This window comes from Macrobrachium nipponense, chromosome 17 (genome assembly GCF_015104395.2).
Source record: "Macrobrachium nipponense isolate FS-2020 chromosome 17, ASM1510439v2, whole genome shotgun sequence".
NCBI classification, from domain to species: Eukaryota; Metazoa; Arthropoda; class Malacostraca; order Decapoda; family Palaemonidae; genus Macrobrachium; species Macrobrachium nipponense.
Window position 1 is genome coordinate 53212011 of NC_087210.1, and position 20136 is coordinate 53232146.

At 46.0% G+C, this 20136-nt stretch overlaps 1 protein-coding gene across 1 annotated transcript in view; it reads left to right on the top strand.

Moving 5' to 3' along the window:
* The window catches only part of LOC135196229 (uncharacterized), a 233984-nt gene that overhangs the window by 180763 nt on the left and 33085 nt on the right, over positions 1 to 20136 (top strand). The gene's annotated exons all lie outside the window — the stretch shown is intronic.

A 20136-nucleotide genomic window follows, 5' to 3' on the forward strand; every position in this document is an offset into this window, starting at 1 on the left:
GACGCCACGGACAGCAGCGCCCCTAGCGGTCATCCTTAATCTATGAACTCTGTCCTGCAGGGGGGGCAATCAATACAGGGTGGGTTTCATAGGGCGACACGAGCCAATCACCCAGAAATAGATTTTTCCTACGTCAAAATCCCTTTTCTGGGCTCAGCTCGTGTCGGCCTATGAAAGAGTACCAGAGAAACAGACAAGATGGGAAAAAAGGACAAATGAAAATCAGTTGTAAAAATGAGGGATATAATAGTTAAATCAGTTATTACGGCATATGAACTAAGTACTTAAGGCTAACTTATTTTAAACAATGACATAAAAGAAAGTTAGTAATGTAAAGTACTTAAAATTATAGTAAACATAGTAAAATACAATAATGCAGTGTAATTTAACAAAATAGATCCACTTAGATAACTTATTTACAAAATATACAAACACATTGTGTCCTACCCTAGCATAAAAATAAGGGTAGGTACACTGAAGTACATTATCACATAGTGTGGATGTCCCTAGAAAAACAAAAACAAAAAAAAAAAAAAAAAATAAGGGGACATCCCCTATATGATCTCAGCGGCTAAGGCTAGAATATCCGAGTAGCATGGCGATAGGGTGAGGCATGTTGGATGAGGTAGGTAGAGAGGAGACCTGGATCTATACTACGACTACTATACAGTAATCAGGGGAAAAACAATGTTTCCCGCTGCTACTGCAGAAAATTTTAACGATTCAAGGACTTTAGATAGTGACGTTTAAAGACTGTCGGAGATTTCCATCCAGTATACTTTTTAAGATCCTCAAAGTTCATATGTTGAAAATAATTAATTGAGGTGGCTACTCCCCTGATTGTCATGTGCTTTTTGGACAATGAACTCCAGGATTGGCTTGTTTAATGAAGTAAAGGATTTGTTGTCTAATACCATTTTACTGATAAAGTCCACCTTTTTCTCTCATGAAGAGAGAACCTGAGGATCTTGAGGATGTACGAGATAGAAAGGCTCTTAAAGGTTGATACTGTGGGCAGAGAGAAGGGTCTTGCGGAAGTGGGATGACTTTCCAAGGAGCCCACCTTGCAAGAGGATCCTCATTTTTAGCCAAAAAACTACGATCCGGAGCAAGCAGAACTTCTCCTGAGGGGAGGAATTCCACATGACCCGCATCTCTGGATAGAGCCGACAGTTCTGAAATTCTAGCTCTGAAGCTAGGCTTAATAAGAATAATGCCTATCTAAGAAGCATTATGAATGTTCAAGACGAGTTGTCAGTATCTGATGCTAGTTTGAGGACATCATTTAAGAACCATGAGACTGCAGTAGGCCTTTGAGAAGGTCTAAGTCTAGCACAGGCTTTAGGGATAGACGTAAAATAAGATTCAGTCAGATCTATCTGGAAACCTAACTGAAAGATCTTCTTTCAAAGCTGATTTATGAGTAGTAATAGTGCTAGCTGCTAACCTTTTTCAAACAAAAAGGATCTGAAAAAGGATATAGTTAAATTTAACTGTCATGGTTGAGTGTTTGATTCTTTCAGAAGGATGCTAATTTTTTAACAGCTGAGTCATATTGTCTAATAGTTGACTCTCTTATCTGATTCTAGGAAGAGGATGTTTTTTTTTGGATCAATGTTAGCATCTTTATTAGCCGCAAACTTCATGAAGTCCATAAAGTTAGGGTCTGAAGAATTCCTGAGGAAGCGAACACAGTCCTCATTTGTACTGATTGTGACAGCTTGGGATTGGGAAATCCGTTGAGGTCGGAGGACCCAATTCCAGAAGCAGAGGATACCAGTTGCTCTTGGGCCAGTCTGGAGCAATCAGGGCTAACTAGTCCCTTTGAAAGTCCTCAGCTTGCTCAAGACTTTCAAGAGAAGATTCACTGGAGGAAAAACATAAATTTTTCTCCACTGATTCCAATCTAACGACAGGGCGTCCGTGGCATAAGCCAGAGGGTCCAGGTTGGGGGCCACATAGCAAGGGAGCTTGTGGTTCGCTTTGTGAGGCGAAGAGATCTACTTGGAGACCTGGGACTCTCCGGCATATCCACTGGAATGACCCGTCGTCTAGGGACCATTCTGATTCCAGAGGGACCGACCGGGACAAGGCGTCTGCTATCACATTTCTTACCCCCGCCAGGTGAGTGGCGGACAGATGCCATTTGTGTTTGTTTGCTAGTGCAAAGATGGCTATCATGACATGGTTCACATGTTTGGATTTGAACCCTCCTCTGTTGATTGCAATGAACTACCACTGCACTGTCCAAAAACTAGTCTTAGATGAGACTTTTCCGGGGGAAGAAGTCTCTTCAGGGTAAGAAATACTGCCATTGCTTCCAGAACCGTTTATGTGGAGCTGGCGGAATTGAACTGACCAAGTCCCCTGAACTTGTTTGAACTGAGAATATCCCCCCCACCCGGACAGGGAGGCATCCGTGTGAATGGTTAACACTGGATGGGGATATTGAAGGGGTACCCGCTTGGCCAGGTTCTTTACTTTTGTCCATGGACGGAGTTGATTGCGAAGGATCTGTGGAATTACTGACCAACTTGTCCTCGAGATTTGGCATTTGCTCTCGATCGCCAAACTCGATTTATATCTTTCAGCCTTGCTTTCAGGAGGATATCTGTCACTGAAGCAAACTGGAGGGAACCTAGGATTCTTTCTTGGCTTCTCCTTGATGTTTGCTTGCATTTGAGAAATTGTCTGACAGACTTTGCTATCTCTTTCCGTTTGGCCATTGGAATTGACAGATTGTGGGAAGACAAATCCCATTGGATTCCTAGCCACTGAAAACGAGACTCCGGAGTAAGTCTGGATTTCGTTTTGTTTATCTGGAACCCCAGATGTTCCAGAAATTGAACTACCTTTTTCGTGGCTTTGAGACATTCCTCAACTGTTGGTGCCAGATCAACCAATCGTCGAGGTATGCTGCTATCATTATTCCCTGAGTTCTCAATTGTTGCACCACTACTTCTGCTATTTTCGTGAATACCCTGGGGTGGGGGCTACATTCAGACCGAAGGGCATCACTTTGAATGAGAATGTCTGATTTCCTAGCCTGAATCCTAGGAATAATGGGTCTGGAAGTGTCTCGGCTATAGGGATATGATAGTATGCGTCTGTAAGATCGATGGAGCATGTGACGGCTCCACAAGGAAGTAGGTCCTTACCTGCGAGAGGGTAAGCATTTTGAACTTGTCGCAACGAATGAAAGAGTTTAGCCTTGACAAGTCTAAGATTACCCTTCTTTTTGTTGAGCCTTTCTTTGGCACGCTGAATAAGCGACCTTGAAATTTTAGATGCTTGACTCTCGCAATAGCTCCTTTCTGAAGGAGTTCCTCCGCATAATCTGTCAATTCCTTTGATGGTACTTGGCGGAATGATTTGATTGGAGGGGGATCTTTGATCCAACTCCAACCCAATCCCTTGGACACTATGCTCTGTGCCCAATTGCTGAACCCCCACCTGTGACGGAAGAGGAACAGCCTCCCTCCTACCTGGGGAGCCTCATTGTTGATGGGCGTTTGACCACCACGCCCTCCTCTGAACTGCCTACTCCTTGCCGCCCTCCTGTGCCACGCTGGCGAAAGTGGCCTCTCGATCTGTTACCTCTCGATTGCCTATTAAAGGGAGGGTAAGCCTGACCTTCATACATAGGGTTGAAGGCCGGCGAGAGAGCGTAGGAGGTCGAGGGTTGTGACTGAGGAGACAGCAGGAGGATGGGCTCGGTCTGCTTCGATGTTGAAGGTTGTCCCTGTTGGGTAACCGGGACGGCCTGAACGAATTGCTGCTGTTGCTGGTGTTTCTGGTAAGGCTGGAACCTTTTACCAGACTTCTTTAGTTTCTTACCAGCAGCGGGGGCGGATTCTTGTTTCCTCTTAGAGGAGATACCCCATCTAGCTCTAAGGCTCTGGTTGAGCCATAGCAGCCTCGTGGTGTACCTCATTTACAGCGGACTCTGGGAAGAGATCCGCTCCCACATTGGCTGGAAGCCAGGAGTCTATTAGGTTCGTGCCTAATAGTGCACTCCTGCAGAACGTGCTTTCGGCAATTCCTCCTAGCTTGGAAGAAGTCGAAAGCATCCGTCTGAACTGTTTGAAGCTGGGACTTGGCCAGAATCTTAAATAAAGGTTCTGTGCCATACGAAAGAGCAGCCATCTCTGTGATAATCAGAGAATTGAGGGACCTGCCAAACCTAGTTCGAGCGTCGAACTCTGCCTGAATCAAGGAATCAGGCAGCCTTGGGAGCTTTCGCCAAACTGGTCCATAGCACAGTCCGGTTTGAGCTTTACCAAGCGTGAAAGTGGCAGGCAAGTTCTCCCACAATTCTCCGAAAGCTGGGAAGAGCGGAGAAGTAGACTCTGCTTCCCTCAGCTGTGGCATGGGCTCATCCTTGAGGACTGCCTGAAGAGTCTTTTCTACTATTTTTGTAGGCGAACGGAAGAGAAGCCTCCTCCTCCGTCGCAAAAATAGTAAAAGGACTCTTGAAAGCCTGGAGCTTGGTGTTGGTACACTCCCAGTCCTCAAGGCAGTGAACCCATTCGCGTTGAGCGTGATCTCTACTATAGAGAACGTTCTCCCTGGAGATCTTGTCCTCCCTAGTGAGTGCCGCTACGGTAGCCTAGCATAACCAATGAAAGGCTGCGGTCAATCCCGGAGGATAAAACTCGAAGTCCTCAATCCTTCGAGTTCCACACTCCGGGACAGAGATCATACCATCCTTGAACGGAGCGTAAGCAGCCACTCTCCATGGGTTCTCCATAGAGAAAGCTGGTAGCGACTCGTAAGGTGGTAGCTGGAGAATACCAGCACTTGCTACTGGGGAGACTGGATGAGGAGCCTGAGCAAGCCCAGCTACTCGGTCCTCGTTCTCTCTAACTCTGTTAGAGAGATCTTGGATGGACTGGCCCGACTGAGACAGAGTGCTCCGGACAGTTGTGCGAACATCTGTTCGAACTTTGTTCCTAGGGCGGAGACTTGTGAGCCAACCATCTCACCTACCTGTTGCATCACCACTGCTGAGAAAGCAGTGGGATCAAAGGTGCTAGGTCCCGCTACTCCCACCGGCGTTGCCGGAGTGGATGCGGTGGAGGCCGGAGAAGGCATTGGCTCAGCGGGAGCGCGAGCCTTCTCCTTAGAAGCCTTGCTTCTAGAGCTCTTTGAATAGGAAGAGCTCGGCTTAGCCTTCACCGCGTCAGCATAGGAAGTCGAAGACTTTTTAGCTGAAGAAGACGACAACGACTTTTTAGAAGTCGTCTTAACAAGGGTCTTCGGTTCTCTCTGTCCCTTCACCTTTGGGGGTACAGAGAGAGCGGGAGAGCGGGTAGGGACTCAGATCCCAAAAAGCCTTGGAAAGAAGCAGTAGAAGAAGGGACAGGAGAAGATCCAGGAGCGCCCAAGGAAAGACCTTGGGCACCCGACACACCTACCTCAACTAACAAATCCTCAGCACCTACCGCCATAGGCTCAATATTAAGGTCCAAGGTTGCGACGTCCGGGACCGTCTCCTGCGTGGCCACGGCCCCGAAAGACTGCTGCATCTCTTGCTGGATGGAGGCTATGAGAGGGGCTGCAGATATGGGGTCAACATACTTGTTGACTTTTCCACCGGGGAATGATCTGACGGCCAGCTTCTTGTGCCAAAGATGTAAGGCTGGCCTTTGGCGGCGTTCTTCCCGAAGCCGCCCACCCAAGCTTTCAGGGTTGCTGGGGCGACTTCCCTCACACCGGCAGCCTGAAAGAGAAGGCGAAATGAAGCTTCTAATGGCGGAGCAGGGTTAACAAGCTTATGACTAAGTGTTGTTAGTAATACGATAAAAAAGTCTATAATCGACTTACCCCCTCCAACCAGCTGACTGACCAGGTCGTAACAGATGGCGCATGGCTTCCGGGTTGCCAGACGATCATGTCGTTGAAAGGCGTGGCACACGGGGCGTGAGACCTGCACTCATCGTGGGCGCAGGGGTCGTATAACGTCGCATTGCACCCAAGGACCTGACAGTTGGTAGCCTGTAAGTGGAAAGATACATAAGTATCAGGAGAACAACTTACAGCCTAACAATTGCTCCGCTGGTGCCGGAGCGAGAAAGTTAGATTAAACCAGAGCCCCGCCATAATACGTGTGGTAGCAAGATGGTTGGAGTTGTCCAAGGCTACGCCGGAGACAAGAGATAGAATCCAACCAGGTGTGGTGGTGAAAATTGAAACCACGACGGAAAAGCGGCGGAGATGGCATACATATCATATAAATCTAGAATTCATCGTAAAACAAATTAGGGTATATCCTTAAAATAACGAAATAAATATCAAATCTTTCCCCCCGTCTACTAGAAGAGTGCCCGGGTAAGAAGCAAGCTCCCTTCCGGTAGCGGGGGAAAAAGGGAAGGATATAGTAGGCAAGCAATAGACCACTAGTAGTGACCACCCCGCCCGCTGGCGGAGCCAGCAAGCTATAACCAAAGGTGCCCCGGCTGCGGCGGAAGGCTCCTTTCGTATAGCGGGGGAAAGGTGGGCTTGAGCAACTGGGGGGGGGGGGGGGGTTCTCGGCGCAACACGGCGGGAGAGAGAGAGGGGGGGGTGGCCTACTCCTCCCCGTCCCAACAACTACCCGCTCGGTGACCCGTACCCGAAACAAGTGGTCGCGCCCTATACCCAGCTGGGGAGAACCCCTGGCCTCCTCAGAGAAGGAGGGAGGAAGGCAACTGAGGTTGTCATGGCAACCAAGGGGTCCCCCAGACCCCTCCCTATATCTGGTAGGGAGGGAAGGGGAAGGGTAAGGTGCGATGGAACACGTGACCGCAAGTGTGGCCTAAGCCGCGATAGCAACACAACCGTGGAAGGGCCACGTGAACCAGGCTGTACCAATACATGGGACATTGCACCTAGGTCTAGCCTAACACCCTAAATAGAACTAAAATTACATCGTAAAGATGGAAAAGACACTTTTAGTAGAAGAAAAAAGAAGCCCAGGAGGAGGCAAACTGTTCCGAGGAACAGAAGCCTACTCGGAGCCAGCGATAGCCGATGAAGAGCAAGAGCCGGGATGCTGGGCCAGAAACACAGAATAGCCCTAAATACCAAACTAAGAGAATTGGTAATGGGCTAACCTAGCTAAAAAGGCGATGTAAAAACGATGAACGTGATATAGTAAGCCCATAAGTATAAGAAGTCCCAGTATGGAAGACCGGGAATTCTTAAGGAGGCAGCATGGCGCCGCCACGAGTCGACCGAGGAACCGTATATGACCTATTAGAAGGAAAATACTGGTTCCTGGAAGACTAAAATACGGTAAAACACTACTTATGAGGCACTTAACTTAGCCGTTGCGATGGCAGCACGTTCCATAATGGAGGATGAGGTAAATCCAGAAAATAGTACACAAGCAAGAAAATGCGTACGACGCTTAGCGCTAATAATTAAGGATGACCGCTAGGGGCGCTGCTGTCCGTGGCGTCCCCTATAGTAGTAGTAGCACGGCATCTCGCCCGTTGGTATCAGCTCTCTCTAGTGGGGATTTTGATTGGAAGGTCTAATTGGTGAATGTCTCGTGGTAGTTGTTCCCACTCGCCCTATTCTCATACCGACACTTCTTTTAAAGAGTGAGCGAGTCAGTTTTACTGACATTTTCTTAATTTTGTTTTTCTCTGGTAATTTTAGATTAATTTTACCTAGAAAGAATGATATTAAGGATCCTTTCATAGGCCGACATGAGCTGAGCCCAGAAAGTGCATTTTATGATGAAATTGATAAAAACAAAAGAAGGAATTTTTGAATATTTCTCATAGAAAAATACAGCGAATGTGCGAATTTTCCGCAAATAATGTGGGGAAACGTTCCTGAGAGAAATCTGTGAATGTGTGAGTCCGCGAATCTGGAGAATGCGAATATGGGGGGTCCACTGTATTGGCTAAAGGATGCAGCAAAGGCATGGAATTGTAAGGTGGAAAAAGTGGTGGAGGGCCTTCAAGCTATGAGAAGTAGATTAGAACGTAATATATTCTTTTGAAGGAAAGCGCATACAGCGCTCCCTCATTTTTTTGCGCGATTAGGTTCGAGAACCTACTGCAGAAATGCAAAAATCCCCTCTAAAAATTATTATAACTGGCTTATAACTTCTTAATACCTTGTACCCCTTAAACTAAAACGCGTGTAAATGCATATTTTAACATTTCACTTTTCAATTTGATAGTTAAAAAAATTCCTTAAGTTACCATACTAAAACAATTGAATATTTCAAACAAAAATACTCCTCAAATCATCCCAAAACACCAAAAGTAACATTACAGTACTCTCCTACTACTGTTACTCATAAGTAGGCTATATAAATCCCAAAAATGCTTATAAGTGCCTTTTTTAACAATTCATCGCCAAACTTCAAAGTTCTGACAAAAATACAGCTCAAACTTTCATCCCAGAATACCCTAATATTTCAAAGTCATGTTGCAGAATTAAGTTCCAGACTTACAACCGTTATTCTTAAGTATTCAGGCAAGCATGTTTTCTTTGGCCTATGTAACTTTGCTCATCATTTTGCTCATGCAGTAATGCACTGGGCGGACACTTTATGTATATTTTCCTGTTTTGTAAGATGTTCTGAAATTATATTTATTGTACTGGTACAGTCAACCCCCATATTTGCGTTTTCAAGATTCGTGGACTCACTTATTCGCAGGTTTTTTCTGTTGAGAGTATCTATAAATTATTCATAAAAAAATTCAGCAATTCCAGGCCTTTTTTGTTGGTAAATATTCACTAATTAGTAGTGTATTTTGATGTTATGTTCATGACTAAATAAATTTTTTATACAAAAATTTTTTCTAATTCTCAGATAATAGTATTGGTTAATACTATTAAGTTTTGTACATGAACTTCCCTGACAGATATATACTTAGCTATAGTCTCCGACGTTCCCGACAGAATTTCAAATCTCGCGGCACACGCGACAGGTAGGTCAGGTGGTCTACCTTACCCGCCGCTGGGTGGCGGATGTACGAACCACTCCCGTTAGCTTGTCAGATTTTTCTCTGTCGCGGGAACGATAACAACTGTTGTCGGTTCCTCTCGATAGTTTTTCGATTCTCGCTTGCCTGGAGTTAATTTGGACTTCTTTTGGTGACGTATTCGCTTTGTTTGGCTTGGCATACGCTGATTGTCGACCGGTTTGATTTTGATTTTGATTTTCTTTAACGATGTCTGACCTAGATTTAGTAGTTGAAACTTCGGTTTTGTTTAGGGTTTGCGTGAATGAAGGATGTAAGGTGAGGTTGCTGAAAGCTTCGGTAAACCCTCACACGGTTTGCATGAAATGCAGGGGGAATGAATGTTCTTTTGCTAACCCTTGTAGTGAATGTAAGGGATTGAATGAAGAAGAATATAAGGCTCTCTCTTCTTATGTTAGGAAGTTGGAACGTGATAGAGTGCGTAAGGCTTCCTCTAGAAGTTCTAGTAGATCTAGAATGAGTGAGTTGGATGTGGATCCTAATACTAACGTAGAATTAGAAACCTTTCTTCCCAAAGTTGCCAGCCCGATGCTCCCCGCACCGAAGCCGAAGATTCGCCTTCGGAGGCGGCAGCTCTGAGAGCCACGATTCTTTCTATGGATCAGAAGATTCGTCAGTTGGAAGGTAAGGAGAGTGTTAGTGATCAGTGCAGTGTCCCCAGTGTTGTGGAGGGTGCGTTTAGTGCCTCTAGGCCTAGACCTCTTCCAGACTCCCAGTTCCAGTGGAGTAGGAAAGTCGAAAGCCGCAAGAGGGCTAGGGAGAACCCCCACCGGTCAGGCGTCCCCTCGGCAGATCCTGAATTACGCTCCCAGGCTGCCTCGGATCGCTACAAGAAGGAGCTCCTACGCCAATTGCTTCTCCCTCTTCCGTCTTCTCCCTCTCCGAAGAGAGGTTGGAACTCCCCGGATCGCGTCGCGCCCGTTTAAGAGGGCTTGGGAAGGCTCCCTGCAGTCCTTTGGCTTCTAGTCCGGAGGTTTTCCCGGAAGAATCGTCGGTGGAGGCGAAGAAACCCAAGACATCCAAGATCCTGATCGTTCTTCTTCTCACGCTCCTCGCTCGGCGCCTGCTTCCGAGGAAGAACAACAAGATACTCGCGGGACTTCAAGCTCAGATCACGGCGCTAGCAGACTCTCTAGCAGTTAGATCACGTAGGAAGGAGGACGTTTCTCTTCCGATCAAGAGATCTAGGTGCCGCTCTTCAGAGGATCGTTCTCCTCTTTTTAGGCGTTCTCCTTCATATGGGGAGGTTTCGTATGAAGGTAGGGGCTCACGTGAGCGCCCTCGCTCTCCTGGCTCTCTTTCGACTTCAAGGCGCCAAACATCGGTAGGACGCTCTATGGAGAAAGAAGTTTTTTCTCCAGATTGGATTCCCGCTTCCGGTAAGCGCACTGCACCTGCTCATCGCGCTATTTCTTCAACTCCCTCGCGTGAGACTTCTCCTCAGCAGCCTCAAGATCCTAGAAGGCGCCCTTATACAAGTAGGCGTTCTTCTTCCAGATGTCACTCTCCTCGAGTGTCGGATCGTGACTTCTCTCCTGACAGGCGTCAAGAGTCTGGTAGGAGTCGTGTGCATGATAGATGGCCTGCTGTTAGCTGCTCCCCGCAAGGTAGGCGCCAAGAGCCTACTGCACATCGATCTCCTAGTAGGCACTCGTCTCTTTTAAGGCGTCATACTCCTGATTATTCTCCTCGGGGCAGACAACAAGAGTCTTTCAAGCGCCCTTCTCCGTGTAGGCGCTCTCCCGCTTCTAGGCGCACTACTCCTGACCGTTTGTCTCTTGGTAGGCACCAGGAATCTCTGAAGCGCCCTTTCTCCATGGTAGGCGCTCGTATTAGTATTTGAAGCCCCCTTCTCCTGAATGTTACCCTCTTGTTAGACGTCAAGAGTCTCGCAAGCAGCCTTCTCCTGGTAGGCGCATTTCGCCTTCCAGTCGAACTTCCGTTAATCGTACTCAACTGGACAGGTATGGAGAGCCGCGCAAGCGCACTGCTCCCGATAGGCGCTCTTCTCCTGGCAGCCGCTCGCCTCAGGATAGGCGCAAAGAGTCTAGTAGGCGCTCGCCTCCTCGTAAGCGCCCTGTGGATGTTTCCGAGGATTCTCGGAGTAGGAGCCCTACCTCTCCTTCGGCTGAGATTCCGTCTACCTCGAAGAGGGAGTCTCATCGTAGACAACCTAGATCTTCTCATCGTTCTCCAGTGGATGTGAACTCTTCTAAGAGAGGGCGTTCTCCAACCTCTCGCTCAACTCCTACTAGGATCCCTTCGTCACCTAAGGATCTTCCGCGCTCGCCTCGACAAGACGTCCTAGAAGGTTCGGATGAGGAACCGAACACTTCTGCTGCTGTGTCTTCTTATAAGAAGCTTACAGAGCTACTTTTGCAAGTTTTTGGGGATTCCCTTACTCCTACGGCTCTCCTTCTCCTCACTCACTTTTTCAATGGCGAAGACAGCGAAGAGTTCTTCTTGTGTGAGGATGAAGCCAACTCTTTCAGTGAAGAAGGCACTGAGGAGCTTTGGTTCCTGGATGGCTTCCAAAGAAGAAGCGGGGAAAACGATGTTCGCTTTTCCTCCTTCGAAGTTATCAGGACGCGCTGGTTTCTGGTACGAAACAGGAGAGTCCTTAGGATTGGGTCTACCGTCTTCGGCTGATTCGGATTTTTCGGCACTGGTAGATTCGACAAGGAGAACTGCCCTTAACTCTGCTAAGACGACTTGGGCAATGAATGAATTGGATCACATGCTAAAAGGCATGTTTGAGAGTGCTAGAAGTATTTAACTTCCTTGATTGGTCGTTGGGGGTCCTAGCCAAGAAAATTGAAGTGCCAGAGTCATTTTCGCCAGAAGATCTCATGTGTGTTTTGTCTTGTATGGACAAGTCGGTAAGAGACGGAGCGAGTGAAATCGCCTCCCTGCATGGGGCCGGGATCGTGAAGAAGAGGTCTGTTTATTGTTCCTTCTTAATGAAGTCTGTCTCCCATGCCCAGAGGTCTTCTTTGCTGTTTGCTCCTCTGTCTGCTCAGTTGTTCCCTAAACATCTAGTGCAGGACATTTCGAGATCACTTTCGGCTAAAGCCACCCAGGACCTTTTGGCACAGTCGGCAAGAAAACCTCGCCCTTCCTTCCCTACCAAGGTTAAGAAGGAAAAGGCAAGTGTTCGAGAACCCTTTCGAGGGGCGTCTTCATCAAGAACCTCTACGTTTAGAGGTCGTAGACCTTCAAGAAGGGGTAAGACTTTCGCCAAGTCTGTTAAAGCCCCCAAATAACTTGCAAGTCCTTCAAACAACGGTGGGCGCCAGACTCTTAGAGTTTGCAGAAGTCTCGGCCCAAAAAGGGGCGGATCCTTGGACCCTTTCTATTTTGAGGAGAGGTTACCCTCATCCCTTTCTCGAAAGACCTCCCTTGACGACCATCCCAAGGAACTGACGGCCAGGTACAGAGACCCCATCATGAATCAAGCTCTCCATCTAGCAGTAGATCAGATGCTGGAGAAGGGGGCTATCGAACTAGTGACAGACCATCATTCATCGGGCTTCTACAACCGCCTTTTCCTAGTTCCGAAGTCCTCAGGGGGATGGAGACCGGTGTTGGACGTAAGCTCCCTGAACTTCTTCGTAGAAAAGAAGAAGTTCACGATGGAAACGCCTTCATCAGTGCTGGCAGCACTTCGTCCAGGGGACTGGATGGTTTCCTTGGATTTACAGGACGCTTACTTCCACGTACCGATCCATCCTTCCTCGAGGAAGTTTCTCAGATTCATGATGGGGGGGGAAAATTTTTCAGTTCAGGGCTCTGTGTTTCGGCCTCTCGACGGCCCCTCAAGTGTTCACGGGGATTTTGAGGAATGTGGCTCAATGGCTTCATTTGAAAGGGGTGAGGATATCCATGTACCTCGACGATTGGCTAATAAGGGCCTATTCAGAAGATCGTTGTTTGAAGGACTTACAAGTAACTCTAGAATTGACGAAGGCGTTGGGACTTCTCGTCAATTTCAAGAAGTCGTCACTAATTCCCGAGCAAGAGTGTGTGTATCTCGGGATACAGATGAACTCTCTTAGTTTTCGGGCTTTTCCCTCTCAGGAAAGGATAGCCCGAGGATTCGAGAGAGTACAACAACCTTCTTAGGGAAAGAAGTATGCACAGTGAGGGAGTGGATGAGTCTGCTGGGGACGCTCTCCTCGCTGGAGCAATTCGTTTCCCTAGGAAGGTTGCACCTGAGACCGCTCCAATTCTTTCTTCATCGGAATTGGAGTCGTCGTTCTCAGGATTTGACGTTCTCCCTGTCGTTATCCCAGGACATCAAGAAACATCTCTTGGTGGACAGATCCCAACCTCTTTGCGAAGGGACTGTCTCTTCAATCCCAGACCCCCAACCTGGTGTTGTTCTCCGACGCGTCGGACATGGGGTGGGGGGCAACTCTGGGAACCAGCGAAGTGTCGAGGTACCTGGGTGGGGGACCAGGTAGCCTGGCACATCAACAGAAAGGAGTTGATGGCTGTGTGGTTGGCTCTGAAGGCTTTCGAGCCCAAAGTCGGAAGATCGGTAGTGCAGGTCAACGCAGACAACACTACAGCTCTGGCATATATCAGGAAACAGGGGGGGGCCGCATTCCTTCTCCCTGTACGAGACAGCAAGAGACCTTCTTCTGTGGCAGAAGAAAGAGGAATCAAGCTTCTCACCAGGTTCGTGCAGGGAGAAAGGAATGTAAGAGCAGATCTCCTCAGCAGGAAAGATCAGGTCCTTCCCACAGAGTGGACCCTTCATCTGGATGTATGCCAGAGCCTGTGGAAGTTATGGGGCAGGCCACACATAGACCTCTTTGCCACATCAAAGAACAAGAGGCTGGATCCTTACTGCTCTCGCGATATCGGATCCAGAGGCATTAGCAATAGATGCTCTTCTTCCTAGACTGGAGCCGGACTCGACGTCTACGCGTTTCCCCCCTTCAAGATCCTGGGGCTAACCATCAAGAAGTTCGTAGAGTCCGATTACAACGAGAATGACCTTAATCGCTCCCTTTTGGCCGGCCCAAGAATGGTTCACAGAGGTACTGGAATGGTTGGTGGACCTTCCAAGATGCGCTCCGCTAAGGAGCGATCTACTCAGACAACCCCACTTCGACAGGTACACAAAAAAATCTCCTCGCTCTCAGTCTGACTGGCTTCAGACTGTCCAAAGTTTGGTCAGAGCGAAAGGCGGCATTTTTCGCAACAGCTGCTAAAGCAATCGCAAGAGCGAGGAGACCTTCCACCTTGCGTGTATACCAGTCAAAGTGGGATGTCTTCAGACGTTGGTGCAAGAGGAAGAACATTTCCTCTTCCAGTACCTCTGTGACCCAAATTGCGGATTTCCTTATTTTCCTCAAAGAAGAATGTCATCTGGTTGTGTCAACTATTAAGGGATACCGCAGTATGTTGGCGGCGGTATTTCGGCATAGAGGCTTAAATATATCCGATGATAAGGACCTGCATGATCTTATTAGATCATTTGAAACCATTAAGCGTCCTCATGTAGTACCGAACTGGAATCTAGACGTAGTTCTACAATTCCTTGGATCGTCTAGATTCGAACCTCCTGGCTTAGCCTATTTCAAGGATCTGACGAAGAAGATCCTGGGGCTAACCATCAAGAAGTTCGTAGAGTCCGATTCAACGAGAATGACCTTAATCGCTCCCTTTTGGCCGGCCCAAGAATGGTTCACAGAGGTACTGGAATGGTTGGTGGACCTTCCAAGATCGCTCCCACTAAGGAGCGATCTACTCAGACAACCCCACTTCGACAGGTACCACAAAAATCTCCTCGCTCTCAGTCTGACTGGCTTCAGACTGTCCAAAGTTTGGTCAGAGCGAAAGGCTTTTCAGCAACAGCTGCTAAAGCAATCGCAAGAGCGAGGAGACCTTCCACCTTGCGTGTATACCAGTCAAAGTGGGATGTCTTCAGACGTTGGTGCAAGAGGAAGAACATTTCCTCTTCCAGTACCTCTGTGACCCAAATTGCGGATTTCCTTATTTTCCTCAAAGAAGAATGTCATCTGGTTGTGTCAACTATTAAGGGATACCGCAGTATGTTGGCGGCGGTATTTTGGCATAGAGGCTTAAATATATCCGATGATAAGGACCTGCATGATCTTATTAGATCATTTGAAACCATTAAGCGTCCTCATGTAGTACCGAACTGGAATCTAGACGTAGTTCTACAATTCCTTGGATCATCTAGATTCGAACCTCCTGGCTTAGCCTATTTCAAGGATCTGACGAAGAAGGCTATCTTCATTTTTGCCCTAGCTACAGCTAAGAGAGTGAGTGAGCTCCAAGCTATTGAGGGCAATGTAGGGTTTAAGGAAGATTCTATGGTGTGTTCGTTTCTTCCAAGTTTCCTTGCAAAGAATGAAAACCCATCACGCCCTTGGCCCAGGAGCTTTGAAGTTCGTAGTTTTATCTTTTCTAGTAGGGGAAGAGCCTGAAAGAACTCTTTGCCCTATGAGAATTATGAAGTATTTCCTTAAGAGGAAGGAACAACTTAAGGCTAATCAAGATGTGCTTTGGTGCTCCGTAAAAGGAACCCCACTCGGCCCATGTCGAAGAATGCTCTTTCCTTTTTCTGAGGAATCGTTTTTTAGGTTATAGTAGTGGAGCAGGGCAGGGGGTAATTATAGCATGGCAAAACTGTTGGGAGAAAGCGCATGTATTAATAACATTATCTCTTTTATCAAAGAAGCTGGTCTTCTCAAATATATCTGACAGCTGTGCTTGCTGTCTTAGTATATACATTTTTTTTTATTTTTTAATAGTTTTACGGTTGTGATCAATCACAATTCTTTTTATCGGAATATTATTTTAATATTTTTATCAAAAAGAAATTTAATTTATTTTTTTAAATCAAATTTATATATCTCTCATAAAGATAAAGTTATTTTGAATGTTGTATAATATATTATAAAAGTTAAAAGATCACATTTAGTATTCGGCGTCGGTGACCCTGGTAGTTGTGACGCCAGATAACTCACAATCAATCAATCAATCAATCCTTTTTTCTGAGAAGCCTTATTACAGAGGCACATGTTGCCTGTAAGGAAGAACATTTTAGACTACTGAAAGTGAAAGCTCACGAGGTGAGAGCCATCGCAACTTCGCTTGAATTCAGAAAAAATATGTCTGTGCGGAACTTGATGGAGGCGACTTTTTGGAGATGCCAATCGGTTTTCGCAAACCACTACCTACGTGATGTAAAAATCACATATGATAAATGCTTCGCCTTGGGTCCTTTCGTATCGGTGGATTCGGTGCTGGGGCAGGGAGCTGAAACTTATCCTGTGTAAATTTTTTATATGTTACCCTATATTTTATATTGGTGTTTTTTGGTTGTCTGAAAGAGATTGCAGGAGGCACCTCTTTTTGTCGTAATATTAACCCTTTGTATTTTGGTTAGGTGGTCTGGTGGGTTTTGGCTCCTTGCAGAGGTAGTGGTAAGGATCTGTTAGGTAAGCGGACAAGGTCCCTCTAACAGGATCCGACTTGGATTCTACCACAATAGGGGATCACATATCCCAGTGGTAGATCCGAGAGTCTTTCAGCATCAGGTCACGTCCTAGCTGTAGCTCTCCAGGCAATGCAGACTCAGAGACAGTATCTATGAAGTCTTCATCCTGAAAAGGTGAGAACCAAGGTTTTTATATCCTACAACATTAGTTGTTTCCTGTCTTACCTGTATTATTTAGCTGTCTCTTACCCTCCACCAAGGGTGCCAATCAGCTAAGTATATATCTGTCAGGGAAGTTCATGTACAAAACTTTATTGTAGTTTAACAATATCATTTTAATAAGATTAAAAGATACCAATTAAATAGTAAAAATCAGAGTTTTCTCACTCTTTTACTGAGATGTGCATTTTTTATGTGATAAGTGATTTACTAATTTTCAAATATTATTAATGTGAACAGCAATAACATCAATTCATTAAAGAGAAAATACTATAGGAATTAGGAACATTTTAATATGTAAATTAATAAAGTATGTAAAAATAAAGGAAACCCCAATCTTTTTGCTGAGAGACTTAGAGAAAGGAGAAGGGTGAGCCTGTCAGAAATGTAAAGAAACCTGACAGCAGGGGTGGTATGATCAGTGTTGCCAACTTGGTGGGTCCAAGTGATGCCAGCTTGGCAGTCAAAGGATATACAGAAATACATATACAGTGGTCCCCCCGTATTCGCGGGGGATGCGTACCAGACCCCCCCGTGAATAGTTAGAACCCGCGAATGTTTGGAACCCCTATGAAAACGCTAAAAAAGGGATTTTGACGAAGGAAAAATCTATTTCTGGGTGATTGGCTCGTGTCGCCCTATGAAAGGATCCTTAATATCATTCTTTCTAGGCAAAATTAATCTAAAATTACCAGAGAAAAGCAAAATTAAGAAAATGTCAGTAAAACTGACTCGCTCACTCTTTAAAAGAAGTGTCGGTATGAGAATAGGGGCGAGTGAGAACACTACCACGAGACATTCACCAATTAGACCTTCCAATCAGAATCCCCACAAGAGAGAGCTGATACCAACGGGCGATGCGGCCGTTACTACTACTACTAGGGGACGCCACGGACAGCAGCGCCCCTAGCGGTCATCCTTAATCTAAGAACATCTTGTCCTGCAGGGGGGGGCCCAATCCCCAAAACAATGGGCCACTAACAATTTTTAATACAGGGTGGGTTTCATAGGGCGACACGAGCCAATCACCCAGAAATAGATTTTTCCTTCGTCAAAATCCCTTTTCTGGGCTCAGCTCGTGTCGGCCTATGAAAGAGTACCAGAGAAACAGACAAGATGGGAAAAAAGGACAAATGAAAAAGTGTAAAATGAGGAATATAATATAAGTAAATCAGTTATTACAGTATATAAACTAAGTACCTAAGGTTAACTTATTTTAAACAATGACATAAAAGAAAGTTAGTAATGTAAAGTACTTAAAATTACAGTAAACATAGTAAAGTACAAAAATGCAGTGTAATTTAACAAAATAGATTTACTTAGATAACTATTTACAAAATATACAAACACATTGTGTCCTACCCTAGCATAAAAATAAGGGTAGGTACACTGAAGTACAATATCAGTACATAGTGTGGATGTCCCTAGCAAAAAATAAGGGACAATCCACTAATATGATCTCGGCGGCTAAGGCTAGAATATCCGAGTAGCATGGCGATAGGGTGAGGCATGTTGGATGAGGTAGGTAGAGAGGAGACCTGGATCTATACTACGACTACTATACAGTATCAGGGGAAAACAATGTTTCCCGCTGCTACTGCAGAAAATTTAAAGATTCCAAGGACTTTAGTATGAATGACGTTTAAAGACTGTCGGAGATTTCCATCCAGTATACTTTTTTAAGATCCTCAAAGTTTCATATGTTGAAAATAATTAATTGAGGTGGCTACTCCCCTGATGTCATGTGCTTTTGGAAATGAATCAGGATTGGCTTGTTTAATGAAGTAAAGGATTTGTTGCCTAATACCTTTTACTGATAAAGTACCACCTTTTTCTCTCATGAAGAGAGAACCTGAGGATCTTGAGGATGTACGAGATAGAAAGGCTCTTAAAGTTGATACTGGGCAGAGAGAAGGGTCTTGCGGAAGTGGGATGACTTTCCAAGGGGCCCACCTTGCAAGAGGATCCTCATTTTTAGCCAAAAAACTACGATCCGGAGCAAGCAGAACTTCTCCTGAGGGGAGGAATTCCACATGACCCGCATCTCTGGATAGAGCCGACAGTTCTGAAATTCTAGCTCCTGAAGCTAGGCTTAGTAAGAATAATGTCTTTCTAAGAAGCATTGTGAATGTACAAGACGAGTTGTCAGTCTCTGATGCTAGTTTGAGGACATCATTAAGAACCATGAGACTGCAGTAGGCCTTTGAGAAGGTCTAAGTCTAGCACAGGCTTTGGGTATAGACGTAAAATAAGATTCAGTCAGATCTATCTGGAAACCTAACTGAAAGATCTTCTTCAAAGCCGATTTATGAGTAGTAATAGTGCTAGCTTACCTAAACCTTTTTCAAACAAAGGATCTGAAAAAGGATATAGCTAAATTAACTGTCATGGTTGTAGTGTTTGATTCTTTCAGGAAGGATGCTAATTTTTTAACAGCTGAGTCATATTGTCTAATAGTTGAATCTCTCTTATCTGATTCTAGGAAGAGGATGTTTTGTGGATCAATGTTAGCATCTTTATTAGCCGCAAACTTCATGAAGTCCATAAAGTTAGGGTCTGAAGAATTCCTGAGAAAGCGAACACAGTCCTCATTTGTACTGATTGTGACAGCTTGGGATTGGGAATCCGTTGAGGTCGGAGACCCAATTCCAGAAGCAGAGGATACCAGTTGCTCTTGGGCCAGTCTGGAGCAATCAGGGCTACTATTCCCTTGAAAGTCCTCAGCTTGCTCAGACTTTCAAGAGAAGATTCACTGGAGGAAAAGCATAAATTTTTCTCCACTGATCCCAATCTAACGACAGGGCGTCCGTGGCATAAGCCAGAGGGTCCAGGTTGGGGGCCACATAGCAAGGGAGCTTGTGGTTCGCTTGTGAGGCGAAGAGATCTACTTGGAGACCTGGGACTCTCCGGCATATCCACCGGAATGACCCGTCGTCTAGGGACCATTCTGATTCCAGAGGGACTGACCGGGACAAGGCGTCTGCTATCACATTTCTTACCCCCGCCAGGTGAGTGGCGGACAGATGCCATTTGTGTTTGTTTGCTAGGGCAAAGATGGCTATCATGACATGGTTCACATGCTTGGATTTGGACCCTCCTCTGTTGATGCAATGAACTACCACTGCACTGTCCAAAAACTAGTCTTAGATGAGACTTTTTCGGGGGAAGCAGTCTCTTCAGGGTAAGAAAATACTGCCATTGCTTCCAGAACGTTTATGTGGAGCTGGCGGAATTGAACTGACCAAGTCCCCTGAACCTGTTTGAAACTGAGAATATCCCCCCCACCGGACAGGCGGGAGGCATCCGTGTGAATGGTTAACACTGGAAGGGGATATTGAAGGGGTACCCGCTTGGCCAAGTTCTTTACTTTTGTCCATGGACGGAGTTGATTGCGAAGGATCTGTGGAATTACTGACAACTTGTCTCGAGATTTGGCGTTTGCTCTCGATCGCC